Here is a 14,944-nt window from a genome sequence, read left to right as displayed (position 1 = left end):
CCTTGTCACATTTTTTCCTCTGTGAGCTACCATAAGATCTTGTATATATTTCCCTGTGCTATACAGTATAATCTTGTTTATCTATTCTACATTTTGAAATCCCAGTCTGTCCCTTCCCAACCCCCTTAACCTTCATTTGTTAATGTGGTGTATCACACTTAATTACTTGCAAATGTTGAACCATCCTTGTGTCCCTGAGTACATCCCACTTGATCATGGTGTATGATCCATTTAATGTACTGTTGAATTTGGTTTGTTAATATTCTGTTGTGGATTTCTGCACTTATGCTTATTAGAGATATGGGCCTATAATTATTTTGTGTGAAGTGTAATTGTCTCATTTTGGTATCAGGGAAATGCTGGTCTTTTAAAATTAATTGGAAGCATTCTTTTCTCTTCAGTTTTCTGGAAGATTTTGAGAAGGATAACACTAAATCACCCTTGAATCTTTTGCAGGATTTACCAGTAAAGCTGTCTGGTCCTGGATTTTTTATTGTTAGGAGGTTTCTGACTACTAATTTAATCTACTTAGTAGTAAATTGGTCTACTCAAAGTTTCTATATATTCATGGTTCAGTTTTGAAAGACTGTGTTTTCTAGAAATTTATCTATTTCTTAAAGATTGTCCAATTTATTGGTGTATAATTATTCACAGTAGTATCTTATAATCTTTTGTATTTCTTTGGTATCAGTTGTAAATTCTCCTCTTTCAATTCCAAGTTTTACTAATTTGAAGTGAGTCTATCTAAAGGTTTGACAATCTTGTTTATCTTTCAAAGAATCAGTTCTTAGTTTCATTGGTCTTTTCTATTGTTTTATTGGCATCTTGTTTTATTTATTTCCACTCTGGTCTTTTTTAATTTCCTCTTTCTACTAACTTTGGGCTTTGTTCTTTTTCTCCCCCAGTCTTTAGGTGTGAAGTTAGATTCTTTATCTGAGATTTTCCTTGTTTTTTAATGTATGCATCCATCACTGTGAACTTTCCCCTTAGAACTGCTTTTGTTGCATCTCATATATTTTGTTATGTTGTATTTCCATTTTCACTTTTCTCAAAGTTTTTTTTTGATTTTTCCATTGATTTCTTTGTTCATCCATTGGTTGTTTAGTAGCTTGTTGTTTAATCTCCACATATTTGTGAGTTTTCCTGTTTTCTTCTTGTAGCTGATTTCTAGTTTCATACTACTGTAGTCAGTAAAGATGTCAGATATAATTTGAATCTTCTTAAAATTACTGAGACTTGTTTTGTAACCTAACATATGATCTGTTCTAGAGTTCCATGTCCTCTTATCTTTAAGGTTCAGGTTTTCTTATATTTCCATGTCTTGTTCACCTTACATCCCCACATTCCATCAAAGCCTTCCACTCATTTACTCTTCAGAATGCAACTCCACATCACCAAGCTCAAAATCTTCCTTTTACTTCTTAGAGAAAAGCACACTTGTGTAACAACTCATACTTAATTTATACTTATCATTTTAAGCTATGAAAATCTGACTGATTTCTCTGTCTACCTCAACTACCTATGTGTTTTTAAGGCTGTAAATGGGTAGCAGTTGTCTCTGAATCTCCAAGGACTAACAATCAATAAATATTTGTCAAATATACATCAGTTTGGCAAAACCACTATATCATATTTAAAGGTAGAAACATTCTAAAAGCTTTGATTTCTTAAGCATTATTCTGCTATGAATCCACATATTTTTCAATTATCTAACTATATGAGAGTTAAAAATGTGAGTATTTGTATATATACATATAAACAATTGCAAGTGTGTGTAGTTATTTATTGTTTAGCATTTTCTTAACTTCCAAAAACATGTTTGAATCACTAGATTTTGTTAGATTTTTAAGTGGAAAACAGTCTTGACTCTATGAGTTAGATTCCTGCTATAAAGGACTGCAGAACTGGGCCACTGAGAGAGATTTGCAAACTATTTTGAAGTAGGCAGCAAATTCAGGGTCCCTCCAATCTAATAACAGTCATTCTTCCAGTGTAGGTATCTACTCACCACACTTGGTAATTCTATAGAGCTTTGTTTATGATTATGTCACTAAGTACATTTCCCTAAAGATTTGCTCCTAATGCATCAGGCAATTGCATACAAGCAGGCTCCATGAATGTTTGGCTAATGTACATCAACTTATAAACATTCCTTCTTCTGTCCACTTTTGTCTCAGCCTTTTGTGAGGCTGATACTAGCAACCTACTTCAAATAGCGTCAGCTTGCATGGTGACTCTGCAATGCACAAATAAGTTTGCACACTGAGACCCACACATCTCTTTTCCCTTCTAGTTTCATGTTCTACTATTGGAACCCAAGTCTTTAGAGATGAGGTATATTCTATTTTCCCTTCTCTTTTGATTAGGGTGATAGGCAATATGTAAGATTCAGATCCTCACTTGCCATTGCAGCTTCTAAAATGCTTCCCACATTAAATTACTAAGTAAAACAAATAGCTTTCTATCCTCAATAAGTAAATATATGAGCCTTAACTTGTAGTTTGCAGGCCACTCCAAGTCATTACATAGTGGATTTTACTCGAACAAAATTGCTTCCAAACTCAAGCTGCTAGTTAGAAGATACAATACTTAGCATCCCTCAAGAATATGCTTTAAACAAACAATCTTAAAAGTGAGCAAAGTAAATAAAGATACATTTTATCACAGGGTGGCTTCAAAATGAATGGAGCCATTTTCACGGTGCAGTTCATGAAACTGATGCCTTAAATACTGATTTCCTAATCATTGTCATTGGAAAGCATTCTGGTTTTTTTTTTTTCTGTTATAAATTCAACTTACAGCAGAGTAAGAAGGTTTTAGCAAGAAAATTTTACACCTGTTTATGTCTGAAATTAAAACCACAAGAATAGAAAGGAAGAAATCATAACCAAGGGGGTTTTCCAAAAATTTAAATCTCCATCATGCATAAATGGAGCTCATCAAAGAAAGTAATTTCCCTGCAGAAATCACTCCATCTTTTGTCTTATGTAAATTATCAACATGAATATTTTATTCTCAATGAAACTGCCTTTTCCCATTTGTGTTTCATAGTTTTCATTTGGTGTCTCAAGTAAATAAACTTCCTTCCTTCCATCCCACTCCATTATTCAGGCCAGTTGCAATTAAATGTACCTTTTGCCTGGTGTAAATGGTAATTATAGATCAAGCTTTACTAGTTCTATGTTATTCATTCTTAGCTCATTTGTATTTTGAAATCTAGAAACACTAACCTCTGGAATTAATCCACAATAAACACAAAATCATATTTTTCAAGGTGGAGTATAATATCTTAGGTATCTATGACATTAGAATATTTATCTCAGCTTAGATTCAGTCTTGATCCAAATGATGGAATAAAGTTTCCATGGAATGACAACTTTAGTAAGTTCAATTTACTATACCCAGTCCACTCAGAATAACTGGTTGTAGTATATTAGACACTTTCTATCCACATTAATCCCAAAGGTTATAATCATTGGATCTGTTTATACTAATTTTTCACCTGTTTGCACTGCCTCTGTACCTAATAGTTTAAATAATCAAGTCACTTACTAAATCTTTTTGCTCTTCCTATACCTTGAATAATTATTTTGTGATGTATGGAATATCAAAGAAGTATAATTTGTAGATATATAAAAATAATGCATTATTGTTGTTTACAAATTACTGATGAATACTTGTTTGAAAACTAAAAGAAATACAGTTATTACTCTTACTTTTCATGATTCTAAGAAACTGAACTCAGAATTTTTAATGTAGACTACAAATATATTCATATTCTTAAGCTTTTGAACAGTAACATTTAAGCTCACTTACTATGTTTCCAGATGCTTGGTAAAATAAGAAGTTGTCAATTAGACTTTGCTTCCTTTGGTTCAATTGAGAAATAATTTAGTAAAAGTTTCAATCTCTCAAGTCCTTAAAATTTATAAGCAGGAATGTTTTTCACATTGATGATAATTACCTTATATACTAGACCAGAGCATTCAAATCCTCACACAACTATTTAACATCTCACTTGCATAGCTGAAGAGAGTGTTCATAATTCATTTGATATTTTAAAAATTACTCTGATTATAGTGGGTGCTGATAGGACCCAAGCTGAATATTTAGAAAATAATTCTCTTCAAATGAACATATTGAAAATGAAAAGTACTATGCATTCTTTAACTTCATATTTCTTGATTCTTATAACCATCTTAAAATCAAAAGATGAAACATTAGAAAATAAATGGGAAAACATCAATCATATTTGATCTTGCTAGATTAGCTTACTTTTAAATACAGTCCTATAAATAGGACAAGTAGTCACTGATCATAAACCATGTCAAGGCTCAGTTTTTGACAAATATGATTTTTAGCTTCCTTCAGTCTCTGGTTTCAGCATAGCATTGCCCTTTAAAAATGTAACAATAAATCAGCAAAATTTCCTGCACTGTAATGCAAAAAATGACAAAAACTACAGCATAACTCACATAAAAAGAATGTTATATTAACATTCAAATCCTTCACTCAAAGCAATAGAATTTAATTTTGAAGCAAGGAAGTTATTCATCCTTTCCATTAAGCACATTTCAAAAAAATAAATAAAGTGATTAAACTGCATTGTCCCTATTTTATCCTGATGACCTGCTATTATAAATATTTCTCACCACCTCTTAGCTGAATCATTCAAAATATAAACATAGGAGAAGCTAATGTGAAGAAGTAATTTTCATATGTAACTGAATTCTTCCTGTTATTTATAGACCTATTCAATAAATTATGACTATGAAACCCACCTTTATTCAATCTTCAAATGATAGTTGTACACTGGAGACACTTCAATTTTTTTCTCAGCAACATCTCATATCATGTGGTTTCCTTCAAGGATAAGAATAGTAATTTATTAAAATGTTTAAAGTAGAATAATAACTGTCATTTAAAAACTTTATAAAATTTTTGGATCACCAAAGTCACTTCAAATTAACTATAAAATTTATCATGTATAACAAGTTTTACTAAAACAAAATGGTTTTGAATACTAAGATGTTCTCACCAAAAAATTTAAACATCTTAAAACCTATGAGATTAATGGTATTTCTTAAGACTCGTATTTCACTAGGATAATTTAAATTTCATTTTCAAATTTCAAGTACATTTTCAGTGATACCATTTGATCAGACATAAAGGATTATAAAATCATCTAACACAATTAGCATGATTCTTAGTTGGCCTACTAATAAGATATTTATGCAAACCTTTCTACTAATAAGGTACTCAAATATAATTAGTCAATCTAACTACATGTAGGTAAAATATTTTTATTTGAAATGTTTCATAGCTGTCTTTAGACATTTATGTTCACTAGGTTCCAAATCTATTCTATGCATGCCTCATAAAAGAAAACAAACAAAAAACCTATACATAAATATTTGTTTTATCCCATTATCAAGTGTTTCTCAATAGATTTTAGTTTGGGAAATTTAAAATTATATTCAGATGCAGAAATGAACTTACTCTCATTATTTGCTGTATAGATATAGCTGTTCACTCTGATATGTATATAGTTTTAAATTTATCATCCTTCATACATGAATATTATTATATTAATGTAGTCACACATATTTAATGGTTTTTTTTTCCGATGTATGCTATTTCACAAAATATAAATACTTAGGGAAGTTCAAGTGCACTCTCAAATTCTGAACTATATTTGTTCACACACAACAGTATAACAAATGAAGATTTAAAGCAACTGCTAAAATAATTAAGTCCAAAACACACACTCACATACACAATTTCATCAAAACTATTTAGATAAAAGCAGCATAAGATTTGAAATTTTTGAAAAACTGGTTATATATTTATAAATTTACATATTTAGTTGTATATTTTGTAAAGTTCTATGTGGAAAGCACAAAAGTTACTCTGAAGTAACTAAAATAATGTCACAAGCACTCATAAAAACATAGCAAATAAAATTCGTAAGTCCAATACACAATGGATAGTTATAATTGATAACATACAATAGGGTAAACTTACTATATTATTTATTACAAATAAAAGGTTTTTGTCCTCCTATTAAAAATTTACATTCTATGAGAAAGTAGTATCACAAAAAGTAAGTCCAAGAATAAATGATGAGCCAAATAAGTGATGACCCAACTAAGTATATATACCACTTTACTTTGAGGAAACTATTCAGAAATATTCCTCATATCTCTCAATACTAGTCACCAAATCTTCCTTTTCAACTGGAACAAAATTCATAATTGTTGTAATTGCAAGTATCCCTTTGACAGAGCCAAAAAACTAGATGTCATTTGATCATCTGCACAGTCAGCATAAAAAAAGCAAATGCCATTTATCTCATGGGAGAAATAAAGTAGATGATTTGGTACCTCCTGACCATCTAATGGGTTATCAGATTACTGTTACTTCTGAAACATGTAAAGCAAACCAGAATAGAAAGCAGATAAGGAAAAAGATGGTTCCAAGAGGATATGAGGGCACAGATCAGAAAAAGGAGGGTCTTTCACAGCAAAAAACTCTTTAATCCTTAAAATGGTGTCAAGTCTAAGGGAGGGTATTGTCCTTTTAATGATGGTAACAAGGGCTAATGTTTTAACACAGTTTTTTAAACAATTGTCTCAGGGACTGCTGCCATCACATGCATAGACACTGTTGTCAAATAAACTAATGTTTACATGTATGTAACCAAGATTTGAACAGATATATATTTCAGTAATTAACCATATATTGAGCCAAGAAAACTAAGTCAAAATACAGTATTTCATAGTAGGATTCTTATATGACTTCAGTTCTCAAATATGATTTATAACCAAGAATATCTGGAGCAATTCTTGATGATAAAATTATTTCAAGAAAAATTCCCAAATATTTGCTCTTTTTGACCTTCCTTCTATGAAAACAGGAAGAGGGCATGTAAGATTCTCTGCAGCTTGAGACTCTAGCACTACACAACTACAGGGAGGAAAAAAAGGGAATCAGTGCAGGAAAGAAAGATAAAGTCAGGGTAAGGCATCAAAAAAGAAGCGAAGTTCTGGGGGCATAACCACCAAGGGAAAAGGTCAAGGCCAGTTTCATGAGTTCATAACATGTTTGGTGCACAGGGCTGCGTGCTTAGAAGGGCTCCACACACTTGGCTTAATTTTCTACTGCCACCTTTGTGAAATTATTAATAATTTCTAATAAAGGGCTTATATTTGATTTTGCACGGGTCCCATTCCCAGAAGAGGCTGACAAAAAATGCATTTCCTTTGGAAGAGGAACAGGTAAGTTGGAAAAGGGGAGTCTGAAGACCACCCTAGTAAGAGGTCTGGAAGCAAAAGCAGGAAGCTTTCTGGAAAACGGAGGAGGCTGCTTAGATACTAGGAAACAAAAGTAATGAGGGTGGATTGACTTGTAGGATTTTCTGAAAACAACTATTATAAAAATTATAATTAGATAAGTACTAGGGTTATGAATGGGTGATCAGATAGTTACTGATTTCCCCCCCAAAATGAAAGAGAGTCATATAAAATATGTCATTTCAAAAAAAAAAGACAGATCTAATACTTTGCAGAAGCTACAAAGTAGTACTTATTATTAGAAACACCATCAATATCAGCAACTAATATTTTGTCAAGTGTAAAATATATATATAGTTAGTTGATCAGTTTTTGGCACTTAAAATCCTGAGTAAAGCTCCAAAAAGGTAAAGTCTAATTCAAAATTTTAATGGAGTCATGAGGCAGAGCCTTTAGTTTTGTTTTGACTTTACGTAAACAAAACATGACTGTAAAATTTCACTCAATTCTTTGCACAAAGAATTCCTATATACACTCTACATTTATATTTGCTTTTTGTTCCTACTAAGCTCCCATGCAATCCTATAAAGCATCATCCCATAAAACAACAGCAGTTGCATTATCTACCATGTCCATAAAATTATTTCTATATAAATCTTAAAATCATCTACTTTGAGTACTACTCCTATTAACTTGGATTTATGGAGAACAAAAAGTAGATTAATACAGAGCAAAATTATGTATATGAACAATCTTTTTTCTTAAAATGACTCACTGCTTTAGTTTAAAAGAACCCTTTGCAACCTTAACAATTTTAAGAAGATAGAAATTATCTCAAGCATCTTTACTGACCACAATGCCATGAAACTAGAAATCAACAACAGGGAAACAAAGGAGAAAAAAAGGAAAGCATGGAGATTAAACAATATACTATTAAAAAACCAATGGGACAATGAGGAAATCAAAGTTGAAATTAAAAAATACCTTGAGACAAATGAAAATAAAAGCACAACCACAAAAAAATTTATGGGACACAGCAAAGGCAGTGCTAAGAGGCAAGTTTATAGTGATACTGAGCTTCCTCAAAACAGAACAATCTCAAATAAACAATCTAACCCACCAGCTAAATGAATTAGAAAAAGAAGAACAAAAAACCCCAAAGGGCAGCAGAAGGAAGGAAATTATAAAGATCAGGTAGGAAATAAACAATATAGAGATTAAGAAAAAACCATAGGAAAAAATCAATCAAACCAAAAGATGGTTTTTTGAAAAAGAAAATAAAATTGAGAAACCTCTGGCCAAGCTCACAAAGAAGAAAAAAAGAGAGAGCACAAATAAACAAAATAAGGAAGGAAAATGGAGAAATTACAACAAATAAAATAGAAATACAGAATATCATACGAGAATATTATGAACAACTATATGGAACCAAACTGGATAACCCAGAGGAGATGGACAAGTTTCTGGAAACATACTGTCCACCAAGACTGAGTCAAGAAGAAACTCACTACTTGAACAAACTTATCACTAGAAATGAAATTGATATACCAATAAAAAAACCTCCCTACAAATAAAAGTCCAGGACTGTACAGCTTCACCATGGAATTCTACCAAACATACAAAGAAGAACTGATACCAGTCCTTCTCAAAGTCTTCCAGAAGATTGAAAAGGAGGGAATACTTCCAAACTCATTCTATGAAGCCACCATCACCCTGATACCAAAACCAGGCAAAGACACTACTAAAAAAGAGAATTATAGGCCAATATCACTGATGAACATAGATGCAAAAATCCTCAACAAAATATTAGCAAATACAATCCAGCAACACATAAAAAAGATTATGCATCATGACCAATTGGGGTTCACCCCAGGGACACAAGTGTGTTTCAACATATGCAAATCAATCAATGTAATATATCACATCAACAAGAGAAAGGACAAAAACCATATGATCATCTCAATCGATGCAGAAAAAGCATTTGATAAAATTCAACACCCATTTATGATAAAAACTCTCACCAAAGTGGGTAGAGAGGGAACATATCTCCACATACTAAAAGCTATATATGACAAACCTACAGCCAACATAGTACTCAATGGTGAAAAACTCAAAAGCTTCCCACTAAAATCTGGGACAAGACAAGGATGAACACTCTCACCATTCCTATTCAACATAGTCTTGGAAGTCCTACCCACAGCAATCAGGCAAGAGAGAGAAATAAAAGGGATCCAAATTAGAAAAGAGGTAAAAGTGTCACTATATGCCAATGGCATGTTACTTTATATAGAAAACCCTAAAGGTCCACAAAGAAACTACTAGAGCTGATTGAAGAATTCAGCAAGGTAGCAGGTTACAAGATTAACATTCAAAAATCAGTTGCATTTCTTTACACTAACGATGAATCAACAGAAAAAGAAAGTAAAGAAACAATCCCCTTTAAAATAGCACCCAAAGTAATAAAATATCTGGGAATAAATCTAACCAAGGAGGTGAAAGAATTACACACAGAAAACTATAAACCATTGATGAAGGAAATTAAAGAAGACTTTAAAAAATGGAAAGATATCCCATGCTCTTGGATTGGAAGAAACAATATTATTAAAATGGTCACACTGCCCAAGGCAATCTACAGATTTCATGCAATCCCTATCCAATTACCCAGGACATAGTTCACAGAACTAGAACAAATCATAATAAAATTTATATGGAACCATCAAAGACCTAGAATTGCCAAAGCATTAATGAAGAGAAAGAGGCTGGAGGAATAACTCTCCCAGACTTCAGACAATATTATACAGCTACAGTCATCAAGACAGCATGGTATTGGTACAAAAACAGACATATAGACCAATGGAACAAAATAGAGAGCCCAGAAATGAACCCACAAACTTTTGGCCAACTAATCTTCGACAAAGGAGGCAAGAATACACAATGGAATAAAGACAGTCTCTTCAGCAAATAGTGTTGGGAAAACTGGACAGCAGCATGTAAAACAATGAAGCTAGAACATTCCCTTACACCATACACAAAAATAAACTCAAAATGGATCAAAGACTTAAACATAAGACAAGATACAATAAACCTCCTAGAGGAAAATATAGGCAAAACATTATCTGTCATACAACTCAAAGATTTTCTCCTAGAAGAAATAAAAGCAAGAATAAACAAATGGGACCTAATGAAAATTACAAGCTTCTGCACAGCAAAGGAAACCATAAGTAAAACTAAAAGACAGCCTACGGAATGCAAAAAAATTTTTGCAAATGAAACCAACAAAGGCTTGATCTCCAGAATATATAAGCCACTCATACAACTCAATAAGAAAAAAATAAACCCAACCCAAAAGTGGTCAGAAGACCTAAACAAGCAATTCTCTAAGGAAGACATACAAATGATCTATAGACACATGAAAAAATGCTCAATATCACTAATTATCAGAGAAATGCAAATCAAAGCTACAATGAGGTATCACACCTCACACCAGTCAGAATGGCCATCATTCAAAAATCCACAAATGACAAATGCTGGAGAGGCTGTGGAGAAAAGGGAACCAACCCTCCTTCTCTGCTGGTGGGAATGCAGTTTGGTGCAGCCACTATGGAAAACAGTGTGGAGATTCCTCAAAAGACTAGGAATAGACTTACTGTATGACCCAGGAATCCCACTCCTGGGCATATATCCAGAAGGAACCCTATTTCAGGATGACACCTGCACCCCAATGTTCATAGCAGCACTATTTACAATAGCCAAAACATGGAAACAGCCTAAATGTCCATCAACAGATGACTGAATAAAGAAGATGTGGTATATTTATACAATGGAATACTACTCAGACTTAAAAACTGACAACATAACACCATTTGCAGCAACATGGATGCTCCTAGAGAATGTCATTCTAAGTGAAGTAAGCCAGAAAGAGAAAGAAAAATACCATATGAGATCACTCATATATGGAATCTAAAACAAACAAACAAAACAAAGCATAAATACAAAACAGAAATAGATTCATAGACATAGAATACAAACTTGTAGTTGCCAAGGGAGCAGGGGGGTGGGAAGAGATAGACTGGGATTTCAAAATTGTAGAATAGATAAACAAGATTATACTGTATAGCACATGGAAATATATACAAGATCTTATCGTAGCTCACAATGAAAAAAGTGTGATAATGAATATATATATGTTCATGTATAATTGAAAAATTGTGCTCTACACTGGAATTTGACACATTGTAAAATTATTATAAATGAATAAAAAAAGTTAAAAATAAATAAATAAAAGGGAAAAAATAAATAAAAATGTAAATGAAGCCACCTACCCTAAAGTAGAATGCAAAAAAATTTTAAGCTGCAATATTGTTATAATACTAAATTGATCTCGTTTCAACCATTGAGAATGAAGCCACACAAGAAAACACAGCTGGGATAGGTTTATAATCCAAATAAAAAATCAAAATTGCAATTATAAGCACAGATGGAAACATATGTCTCTGGGAAGTGTCACTGTGTATAAATCCAGGAGCAATTTTAAAGCAAAGGGTACTGATTGAGTAACATAGATCTCCTCAACTGAACAATATAGAATGCCCACCCATAATCCCTTGATTTTTCCCATGCCTTGCCTTCCAGCATTACATTTGTCATATTGCAGTCAGTTCACTGACACCCTGTAGCTCAGCTGGATAAATGAATCAGTAAAAAATGAAAAATATTTTGAGGCATGCTGTCACTTAAGGAATAAATGTTAAGCTGGCTAGAATTATAGAGGAAGAAAGAGGCTATGGAAATAGAAGAAGAAGGAATGTGTGAGTGATTAAATATGAGGTCATGTATGAGGGATCACAGGACAAGTCAAGGAAGGATTGTTACAATGGAGACATTCAGAGTAAGATGGATGAGATTTATGTTCAAAGTACAAACACATGTAAAATTTTAATAAGTCAAGTGTTGTTTCAAGCAATTCATTAGGTTCCTTAAAGGTGATGACCAAACCAAACTCTAAAACAGAAGCAACTAGAAATACATGTATATGAGGCACTGAGGTTCAGCCATTTGTTTGCTGCACTGTGAACTGGCATTATTCCTTGGGTAATTGGATTGCATTGCCTGCTGCTTTTATACCTCATCTCACTTGAGCATGTATTTGATATTCAGAGAAAATGCAGGGTAATTAATGAATGCTGCAAGCACAAATGAATATTATTTCTATGCAGACTTTTTGGCAACTGAGAGTTGCCAAAAGATCTGGAGAGAGTAACCCAGCATCAGAAATATGGATGGAGAATGGAGGCTTTGCATTCTAATCATATGCCTGCCTCTAGCTCCACACTTAATCTACTTGGGCCTTCCCTCTGTCTCCTGGCTGCACCATCTGGCTAACCGAACTGAGAGTTCTCCTGGTATATGTCATCTGACAACAGAACAGGGATCATTGAAAATTCCAATAAAGAACTGGCAAAGAATTGACTCATAAATCAAAGCCCCTGTTTTTGTCTTTAAAACAGTCTGAACTTCTAAGTGGCTGCTGGGCATCCCATTTACATTCTAGGTCTTTTTAGGAAGCAGCAAGATATAGATAAGATGCACAGAGAATAAAGCCAGAAAGTATTAGTCTTTATTCTCACACTTGTTACCAAGACCTGACAGGATCACTTCATGCTTCTTAATGAATGTTAGTTACATCAAATTTTAAAAGAGTATAAAAGTTTACTCTGAGCTGTCTGCAGGATTAGATGGGCAATTCATGTAAACATTTTTATACACTCTACAGCAATACAAACACATAAGAAGTTATAAAACTTTAGCACAATGTTTCTAAGAAATAGTTCTAAGAAATCACAGAAGTGCTGGAATATAATAAGATTTTTTGATATTTCCAAGTCAATGGAAATCTTACATCTATCCAGGATATAGATGCATGGTCACTGCATAGCAAATGCTTTGACAAATATACTGAGGGTCATGTCCACTAAGGAAGGCAGATTTTCATGCCAGAACAGTTAGAAATCAGCAGTGCAAGTGTGCTTTCTTGTATATATTTTAAAGTTAACTTCTTACTGAAAAATATGAATGATCTGTGAAATAATTTAGACAGCAACTCTAAAACTCTGCCACTCTGGTTTTTTATCTTACTACCTAATGTTTACACCCTCTTTTTTGATGTATTTAATTTCCCAATGAGAATATTCAGTTTCATATTTCACTTGAGAGATAGTTTGTGTTAATAGGAAAATAGCACAAATTATAACAATTTGTTTCAATTATGAAAGCAACCACAGAGATAATCTAGTCTTTATGTAAGATCTGCCATAAAAACACTATAGTTAACACTTACTGAGTACTTACTATGCTCCATGAACAGGGTTAAGACTGTGTGTGTGTGTGTGTGTGTGTGTGTGTGTGTGTGTGTGTGTGTCTGTGTGTCTGTGTGTGTCTGTGTGTGTGTTGTGTCCATTTAATCTTCACACAGCTCTCTAATTAGATAAACAGAGACTTGTTTAAGGTCATTCAACCCAGATCTGTCTCCAGAACTTGGGTTGACTAAGAAATTCTCTTTGTGTATCACACATATTTTTTGGTGGCTAGCCAACAGAACATTGGCATATGACAGTGATTTAAAGAAAATAAAAAGAGAGAATGATCTTCCATGTGTGGGTGTGCTGCAAATAAACCACAACAAATTGCCACATGGAAGGTGAACATTCATTTTGTGGAATAGTTTTTATACAAAGGACAAAGGGACTCAATTCATATTCACAGCAAAGCACATTATTTTAGGAATAGTTAAATGCCAGTCACTCTTCTGTAATTCTGTTTTAATTAAATACTACCATTAAAGACCGTACTAAATAATGTGCTAACATTTCAGTTTGTGGATAAGATATTAATCTGAGGTTCTCTATCATCAAAGTGTTAAAGTGTTAGCACTAAGCGACCTGATCTGAGAACCCTGTTTTTTTTTTTTTTTTATATTTTACGAAGTGTGTGTGTGTGTGTGTGTGTGTGTCCTCCTACTATGTGTGATTATAAGAGGCTCACAGGACACAAAATGTGTGATGTATTATTTGATTCCCTCATCAGTGTCTCAACAGATCTTTGGTTGTGTGAACTTAATATGCTTAAGATATATCATTTCTTCAGAAGACAGCTATTTTCAGTCATAATATAAAACTTAATAGAGATATTAAGTCAGTGTTAATGCATATTTACCATGGAAGTCAATCCATTCTATTTTCTTGGCTTGGAATAAGTAGTTTTCAGACTTTTAGGATACAGCATACTTAAGGGAGAGTGAAAGTCTTCAAGTGCTTAAGAGTCACATGGGTACCAAGCAGGGATAAATGTGATTATAAATTCTGGGTTGTTCTGTAATATTAGAATGTTAACCTTCTATTAACTAGTTATATATATACACATTATATATATATATATATATATATATATATATATATATATATATATATATTATTAAATCTCTGAAATAATCAGTTTCTTTGTCTGCAAAATTGGAATAATAATAAAACTCTGTCAGGGTTTGTTGTGAAGATAAAAGGAAATAGTATATAAAAAGTACTTAGGATAATGCTTTCCGCATGGTAAAACAATAAATTTAAATATTATTACTACTTTTATTAATAACTATATACTGA

The sequence above is a fragment of the Camelus bactrianus genome, chromosome 19 (genome assembly GCF_048773025.1).
Source record: "Camelus bactrianus isolate YW-2024 breed Bactrian camel chromosome 19, ASM4877302v1, whole genome shotgun sequence".
NCBI lineage: Eukaryota > Metazoa > Chordata > Mammalia > Artiodactyla > Camelidae > Camelus > Camelus bactrianus.
The sequence above is the reverse complement of the archived record's forward strand: the minus strand, read 5'-3'. Positions refer to the sequence as shown.